Source organism: Rhinatrema bivittatum, chromosome 6, assembly GCF_901001135.1.
Source record: "Rhinatrema bivittatum chromosome 6, aRhiBiv1.1, whole genome shotgun sequence".
Taxonomy (NCBI): domain Eukaryota; kingdom Metazoa; phylum Chordata; class Amphibia; order Gymnophiona; family Rhinatrematidae; genus Rhinatrema; species Rhinatrema bivittatum.
Genome location: NC_042620.1, coordinates 255342778 through 255351846, shown reverse-complemented (window position 1 = coordinate 255351846; position 9069 = coordinate 255342778).

The following is a 9069-nucleotide window of genomic DNA, read 5'->3' as shown; positions in this document are numbered from 1 at the left end:
CTGTTTCCAGCAGTAACCAATCCAGGTCACAAGTACCTGGCAGGATCCCCAAAGGTTGATAGAGTCTATGCTGCTTACCCAGGGATAAGCAGAGATTTCTCCAAGTCCACCTTAATAATAGTTTATAGATTTTTCTTCCAGAAACTTTTCTAAACCTTTTTTAAACTCAGCTACCCGAATAGCTTTCACCGCATCCTCTGGCAACAAATTCCCTGGTTTAATTATGTGCTGAGTAAAAAAACTCCTTGTGACCTTGGGCAAAACACTTCACCCTTGATTTCCTCAGCTACAAATTAGATTGAAAATCTTCTTAGACAGTGGTATAACTACAGTACTGAATTGTATGTTGCTTTGAGCTAAGATCTGCAAACGGTGAGTAATTAAAAAAATAAATAAATACAAAATAAAAAATCAGTTCCCTTTATCATGCCCTTGATTTACTGAGATTCATAATGGCAGAAGCGGCTTAAGCTGTAGAAGCATTCAGAAATTTTATAAACCCTGCTACCTCCTATGGAAATGAAACTAAAATAAGATTTAAAAAAGAAGGTATCACCGTTTGTCAGCTGTATTAATTTTTTTGCTAGTGCTGTGGCTTCATCATTGCTTTGAGAAAAATCCATCAGGGGTGAACTGACTCCATCACTTGATGGACAATTATGTGAAGTGCGCTCGCTTGCTGACTAGGACTGAACCTTTTCCTCACAAACATTTTCCTGTACTGCTGCTGCTGCTGCTACTGCTACTGAACATTTCCATAGCACATGAAATATTTCCCTGCTTTGTGGAGCCTACAATCCAGTCAAGACAGACAGGCTGAGACAAGACAAATGAGAGTCGGGGGACAAATCAGGGAAAAGATTTATAGTCTCACGGTGAGTTAATAGGTGCAATATAACTGAAGGCAGGGACCAACTACTCTAATTGGGTAAAGCTGTAAAAATTGAATTTTTGCCCTGCAAAGAAAGGAAGAGGTTTTCCAAGAAGTGGAATGCCTGAAAGGAGCCCCGGAATGTGGAGGATGCCGGGGAAGTCCTGGCACTGCCAGAGAAAAGGGCAAAGGGCCTTGGATGGGTACCAGGGTCAGAGGGAACCCTGAGGAGACTGCGAGAAGATGGAGGCGGGCAGCGTGATACTGGTGCAGTAAACGCATGACCCCCCTCAGGAGGTGGGAGTAATTCAGTCGTGTGAGTCATACTCCTGCTGGGAGTAGTGAAAGGAGTAAATGTGGAGGACTGGGGAAATGGGAAGAGTGTTGACAATGGTACTCTAAACTGAACGGTGCTGCTGTTTATTTAGTTTAAAAAAACTGGCAGCCCGCACGCATCCTGTGTTCATGGCGGATAACAGTAAAAACTTACATAATTAATAAAAGCCAACATAAAAGAAATACAGATAACTTGTGGAATTGATTTTTCTAAATGGCACAGACCAGCTGAGCTCTGCCGTTGCCCCATTACATGGTAGGGGTGGCTAGCGCCATTTTAAAAAATGGCCGCTACCAGGCCCAGAAACTAAGTGGCACTCCAGGTCCCAGCTACACTACCAGGGGAAAAATTGTAAGTTATGGGGGATCCAGAGGGTGGGGAATCCAGCCTTGGGGGACCGGAATTTTTATTTGAAGGGGGAGGGTTGGAGGTTAGAAGCACAGCCAGCAGCAGACCTTTTATTTTTTTTTATAAATACTTTTTAATACTACCATCACTTCTTAGGTAGGGGTGGGAGAGAGAGTCTATAGAGACTTCTGAGGTTTTCTAGTCATTTTGTGAGTGGGTCTACATGGGCTGAGAGGCTCCTTTAAGATAGAGCTCCAGGGCCATCTGGAAGTGTTAGCATTCCAATGCTCCCGGGGGAAGTTAGCTACAACTCTAGAGTTGTAGCTAACTTCACATAAAATAATGCAGTTTGCGATTTTTGAGACAAGCCACATTATTTCAATTGCATAGTTTATAGTAGTGAGCTTATTATCATGCATTTGCATGCCAATCAGCTCATTTTAATACATACGGTGCCAGCAGCAGAATAATGTGAGGTATTTCAAATACTTTGCATTATTGCTGTGTTAAGCCATTTACCGAAGGCAGCCTAATGCAGCTTTTTGAATGAACCTCAAAGATTGTACCTTTCTGAGGACAAATACATACTGTACCTGAATGTAACTCACCTTGAACTGCCAATGAAAAGGTGTTAAATACAGTCAAATAAATAATATGAAAATAATTTAAAAACATGTATATTATATTTACATGCACTGCTGTTGTGCCAACCAGAAAAGCCTGCAAAAAATACAAAGATACTTGGACCCATATGGTATTAACGCCTATTGTAATTTAAATTTTTTTTTATTTTTTATTTTTTGGCACTTCAAAGTATATTACATTCAGTTTCTGTTATAATTTGACTAGAAACGTGGGCCCTTGGTTGCAACAAGAGATGGCTCCTCCCACAGGGACTTGCTACGATAGGCTGGCTCCCAGCAGTAACACACACAGAGTATAGAGAGTCTTTATTGTACGGCAAGTGATGAATTTGGCCCGAGGAGCGGGCAGAGAGCCTCTGCACAGAGGAGGAATATCCCAGATGATATTGTCTCGTCAGTATTCTGCAGCGAGGGTAGCGCGGAGATATACTCTCACCGAGTTAAAGTAGTATGTAGGTAGATCCAGTAGTGGTCCACAGAGCGGGCTTTGCCGTGAATCCACACAACAGATGGTAGGCCAGAGAGAGGTAGATCCGGTAGTGGTCCGCAGAGCGGGGTACACCGTGAATCCACACTGTAGATGGTGAGAGAGAGAGAGACAGGCTGGACAGCAATGGTACTCACTCTGAGAGAAGTAGGCAGTCGTAGAGAGGAACCTCGTGGAATGGAGGCCCAGGACGCGACAAGGCTTCTGAGGAGCAGGTACCTAAGATGTCCGAGCTGGAAGCAAGATAACCCCAAAGGGTAGATTTGGAGTGTGGCAAGGTCCTCAAGAAGCGGGTACCTGAGTCGTCCAAGGCAGGAATACAGAGCTAAGAGCTTCTGTAGTGAGGTGAAATCAGCAGGAAGGGAATCCTTGCTAACTTGTAAGAGGAAATGAGAAGAGAGATTATATACACATATGTAATGACATCATGCGGAGGGGACACCCCCAAGGTTTCTGCTATGACGTGCATAAGAGGAGGGCTGGCGCGCGCATGCGTCCCCTAGGTGATTCCTGGATCAAAATGGCGAACTCTATCGCTCACACTGTCTCGGAGACACCAGGGAATTTGGCATTCAGAGGTGGAGGCAGCCATCTTACCCAGAGTCGATGGGTTAGAAAGAAGAGAGGTAAGCAACAGAGGGCGCAGCCATCTGTGACCAACGGGCACAACATTTCTGTAGGAATTGCCTCATCCCCACAGGGTTTACAATCTAATTTTGTACCTGAGGCAACAAAGGGTAAAGTGACTTGCCCAAACTCACAAGAAGCAACAGTGCGATTTGAACCCTGTAGGCAACTCCTCCACTCCTATAAGGGGTGTTGGGTGTGGGCTTAACTCTCAGAAATCCATGAGTAAACTGAATTACAATTTAGTAATTCTTCCATACCAAAACAGCACTAACTGCCAGCATTCAAACAGTAATAACCCTACCTATGAATAGGCAACATCGCAAATATCACACTAGGCACTAAAACACCAATACACCTCTTATTAGGAAAACAAAACAAACCATGTGTTGTGCTCTGCGGCCGTGGTGCCCCACGACCGCGGCCCCCTACCTGATTCGTGGCACCGTGGGAGCCCTGGGGGAGGGCTCCGACTCAGGCCATCGCGCCTGCGCGGCCTCCGGCGCTGCCTGTTGCAGGGGAAGCCATCCTGCTTCCCCCCAGCGGTGTCTTCCCTCCGCGGGGGAAATCCAAAATGGCCACTGCCATGCTTAAGCATGAGGCCACACCCCTCCACAGAATTAAAGGGACCCATCCCTTTAAATGGCCTCACCTGTTCTCTATCAGCCAGGGCAAAGGAAGTATAAAAGGCAGCTTCCTCTGCTCATCCAGTGACTTGGCAACGTCCTCCAGCGCTGTCCAGTCTGCTTGCTTCGGTGAGTCCTTGAGCTTTGGATCCTGTTCCGTCTTGGTGTTCCTGGTTCCTGACTTCAGATTGGCAAGCAGTGATTCTCTGGTACACGACTTCGGACTGGTGAGCGACGACCCTCTGGCACTTGACCTAGGACTCCTTCAAGACTCCGTCTCCAAGGGCCCACCTAAGTCCCAGCGGCCCGGGTCCCTATGGGCTCCTCCTGGGGGGACTGCAGGCTTCCAGGGCGAAGCTCCAGTTGGCCTTTGCACCGTTACCCTGACCTCCCTAGGTCCACCTAAGTCCCAGCGGTCGGGTCCCTACGGGCTCCTCCCGGGGGGACCGCAGACCACCAGTGGTGAAGACACAGCGCCTTATCTCCTCTCTCCATTGCCTCCGTGTTCGCCTCAGTCTCCAGTGCCAAGGGTCAGCTGGTCCTGCCTCCTGTTCTGCCTCGCCACCCGACGAGAGAGCCTACAGACCCTCCGAAAGGTATACCATCCTCTCGTCGGCCAAGGGTCCACAAGCCTGAGCATAACACCATGCAGAATACCTCGCCTTGCTCACACATGCAGAACACCCACATTCTCACCAAATACAGAAAAAAGTATAAATAGAAATATGCAGAAAAAAACTAAACTGGAAACCTCATCAAACCTCAACTAAACTGGAAACCTCATCAAACCTCATCAAACCAAACAAAAAACAAAACAGAAACAAGAGGCAAATATTGAGTGAGATGTAAGTGACACACAAAGATGAAATTGATCACTCAATAATTTCAAGCAATGAGAATATATTACAATAAATGATTGTAAATAAATATGTAAAGACCATCAGAAGTATTCCACAGATAGCATATATAACCTCCTGTGATGTTATGTCTGGTTCATGGCAAATTTCAATTACTTGGACTTGGTATGTGTATTGCCTTAATATATTTTTTTTGAGAATTTTTCACTATTGCACATAAAAATTTAATAGAATCCTCAGAGAAACACAATAGTTGGGATTCTAAGGAACCAGAACTCTGCTGAATCTAAGTGCAATTTTATTTTATTTACCTGTGCTTTAATGTAATAAAGCTGTCTATTTGCCAAAGTTTGTGCCTTGTGCTTGTAAAGGACAGAATTGTTATTGAAACTTGAACGTGTGCTAACTTGAATGCTTGCTGAGACTTAGAAGTAAAAAGAATTGAACAGACCTAGTTGTAACCAGTTGAGGTGGGGCTAATTGGTTTTTGTTCAGTCGCAGTACATGCTGGCAAACTGAAACAAAACTCTTTGGAGCTGGGATTCTAAGGAATCAGAACTCTACTGAATCTAAGTGCAATTGTATTTTATTTACCTGTGCTTTAATGTAATAGAGCTGTCTATTTGCCAAAGTTTGTGCCTTGTTCTGTTTGTAAAGGGCAGTTTTGTTCTGTTTGTAAAGGGCAGATTTGTTATTGAAACCTGAAAGTGAACTATTTTGTCCCAGGGGTCAATCTGATACTTTGGGCTGGGCTTAACCAGGTGACAGGAAGCACTAAAGCTTCTTGGGTCCAGCAAAGTAAAGTTTTAATTTAGTAAGCCAATCAGGGTGAGGGTCTTATCCAACTCAATTACAGATACACAGTTCTGTGAAGAACCTTTACCAAGGGTTAACTGTTTAACTCCCTCCCACCTACCCCTAGGTTTGTTTTTCTGATATCGTCTGCCTAAATACATAATTGGCAACAAGATGAATTAGTAAATTGATATTTCCTTAGGTGTTATCCTTTATTCTGAGGGAAATCATCTGGAAACTTAGGGCTTGCCCCATTTGCTCAGAACTCTCTTCCTTGAAAAAAGAGCTGGCTGAGGTTAAAGCTAAATTAGCTTCAATAAAGAAAGCCTCACCCACTTTACATTATTCAGGAATTAATTCCCTACTATCACATAAACACCAAAAGTCAAAGAAAATGAGATTTACAGTGGGCTCAGGTAGGATAAGACCTGTGACTCACAGACACCCGTTCTTGACAGATGTGCAGCCCACAACTCTACCCCCCCCCCCCCCCCCACACACACACACTCACACAGGGCATTAAGGAACTCAAAAAACAACAGGATTACAGTGGGCTTTGGTAGAATTAGATCTGTGATGCGGAGACACACTCTGTATCAAGTGCAAAAAGTACAAAAAGCCTTCTCTGTATTAAATACTGAAGAACTTCTTAAAAAAAAAGATTGAAGTGTTATCTGAAAAGAGAGAAGAAACCCAATGCATACAGAAATTCCAGGTCAGTAACCAAAGGAAAAAGCTCATTGTGATGGGTGAAATGGATAACAAAACTCAACTAAAGTCACAAAAGCAGTCCAGGAAAAGCAGTAACCTGAATGAGAAAAGCTGGAAAGCTATGAGCACAAATGCTCGTAATTTGTGTAATAAAATTCCATATCTGCAAGCCCTAATGGTGGAGGCAGACTTAGATGTTGTTGCTGTCACGGAGACATGGTTCATGGAATCACATGATTGGGATACGGCAATACCAGGCTATAACTTAAGGAAGGACAGAGAGGATAGGAAAGGGGGAGGAGTGGCTCTTTATGTCAGAAACAATATCCAAGCATCTGAGCTGCAAGGAAGATGCACTATGGGCCAACCTAAAAAAAGATGATGGGGCATCCATTTATACTGGAGTGGTCTACAGGCCTCCAAATCAAAAGGAAGAGCATGACAGAGATCTGGTTGAAGACATCCAAAAGATGGGAAAGAAGGGAGAAGTGGTGTTCGTTGGAGACTTTAATATGCTGGATGTAGACTGGAGTATCCTTTCTGCAGAACCTAACAATAGTAGAGAAATAGTGGATGCCCTGCAAAGAGCTTTGTTCAAATAAATGGAAATGGAACTCACAAGAGAGGGAGCTATACTCGATTTAGTGCTGAAATTCAAGTAGATGACATCGAGTGCTCGTCCTCTATCCAATTCCCTAGTCACCCAGTCAAAAAAGTCAATCAGATTTGTCTGACAGGATCTTCCTCTAAGAACATAAGAACATGCCATACTGGGTCAGACCAAAGGTCCATCAAGCCCAGCATCCTGTTTCCAACAGTGGCCAATTCAGGTCATAAGAACTTGGCAAGTACCCAAAAACTAAGTCAACTTAATTAATAGCAGGTAATGGACTTCTCCTCCAAGAACTTATCCAATCCTTTTTTAAACACAGCTATACTAACTGCACTAACCACATCTTCTGGCAACAAATTCCAGAGTTTAATTGTGCGTTGAGTGAAAAAGAACTTTCTCTGATTAGTTTTAAATGTGCCACATGCTAACTTCATGGAGTGCCCCCTAGTCTTTCTATTACCCGAAAGAGTAAAAAAACGATTCACATCTACCCGTTCTAGACCTCTCATGATTTTAAACACTTCTATCATATCCCCCCTCAGCCGTCTCTTCTCCAAGCTGAAAAGTCCTAAACTCTTTAGTCTTTCCTCATAGGGGAGCTGTTCCATTCCCCTTATCATTTTGGTAGCCCTTCTCTGTACCTTCTCCATCGCAATTATATCTTTTTTGAGATGCGGCGACCAGAACTGAACACAGTATTCAAGGTGCGGTCTCACCATGGAGCGATACAAAGGCATTATGACATTTTCCGTTTTATTCACCATTCCCTTTCTAATAATTCCCAACATTCTGTTTGCTTTTTTGACTGGGGGAATCCATGCTGCCTCTGTCCAGCAATTCTCCCGATTGTAGATAGTTCACTATTCTTTCTTTCAGCAGTGACTCCATTACTTTTCCCACCACCGGGTGAGGCTAACCGGACTGTAGTTACCAGCCTCCTCTCTGCTCCCACTCTTGTGAAGTGAGACCACTACTGCTGTTCTCCAATCTCTCGGCACCACTCCCGTTTCTAGGGATTCATTGAACAGGTCACTCAGCGGAGCCGCCAGAACATCTCTGAGCTCTTTCAGTATCCTGGGATGAACCTCATCAGGCCCCATGGCTTTTTCCTTTTTCAGTTTCCCCAGCTCTTCCCATACATTCTCTACTGTAAATGGAGTTACATCTACTCCACTCCCCTCCGGTTTCTTGTTAACTAGCGATGGTCCTTCTCCAGGGTCCTCTTTAGTGAACACCGAACTGAAGTATTTGTTTAATATTTCTGCCATTTCTTCGTCTCTCTCCACACATTGATCTTTTCCATCTTTCAATTTCACTATACCACTTTTGACCTTTCCCCTTTCTCTGATGTATCTGAAAAATGTTTTGTCACCTTGCTTTACCTCTTTGGCAATCCTTTCTTCTGCTTGACTTTTTGCCTTCTTGATTACTTTCTTTGTCTTCCTCAGGTCCACCAGATATTCTTCTTTGTGCTCCTCCCTTTGGGATCCTTTATATTTCTTGAATGCTGTTCTTTTAGCCTTTATTTTGTCAGCCACCTCCTTTGAGAACCAAATAGGTTTCATTTTTCTTTTGCTTTTCTTTACTTTTCTAACATATAGATTAGTTGACTTGGTAATTGCTCCTTTTAGTTTGGTCCACTGTTGTTCCACATCTCTCTCATTCTCCCAGCCTTCAAGTTCTTCCTCCAGGTACTTCCCCATTTCATCAAAGTCTGTGTTTTTGAACTGCAAAACTCGGGTCTTTGTGCTTCTTCTCCGTATCCTTTGTGTGATATGAAACCACACCGTTTGATGATCACTGGTGCTGAGGTGGGCACCCACCTGGACATCAGAGACATTATCTCCATTAGTGAGCAAAGCTTTTGATACGGTCCCGCACAGGAGGCTGGTGAGTAAAATGAGAAGCTTAGAAGTAAGTGCCTGGATTGCAAACTGGTTGACGGACAGAAGGCAATGTGTGATGGTAAATGGAACTTACTCTGAAGAGAGAGCAGTGTTAAGCGGAGTGCCGCAAGGATCGGTGTTGGGACCAGTCCTGTTCAATATCTATGTGAGCGACATAGCAGATGAGATAGAAGGTAAAATTTGTCTTTTTGCGGATGACACTAAGATCTGCAACACAGTGGACATGCCGGAATGAGTGGAGAGAAT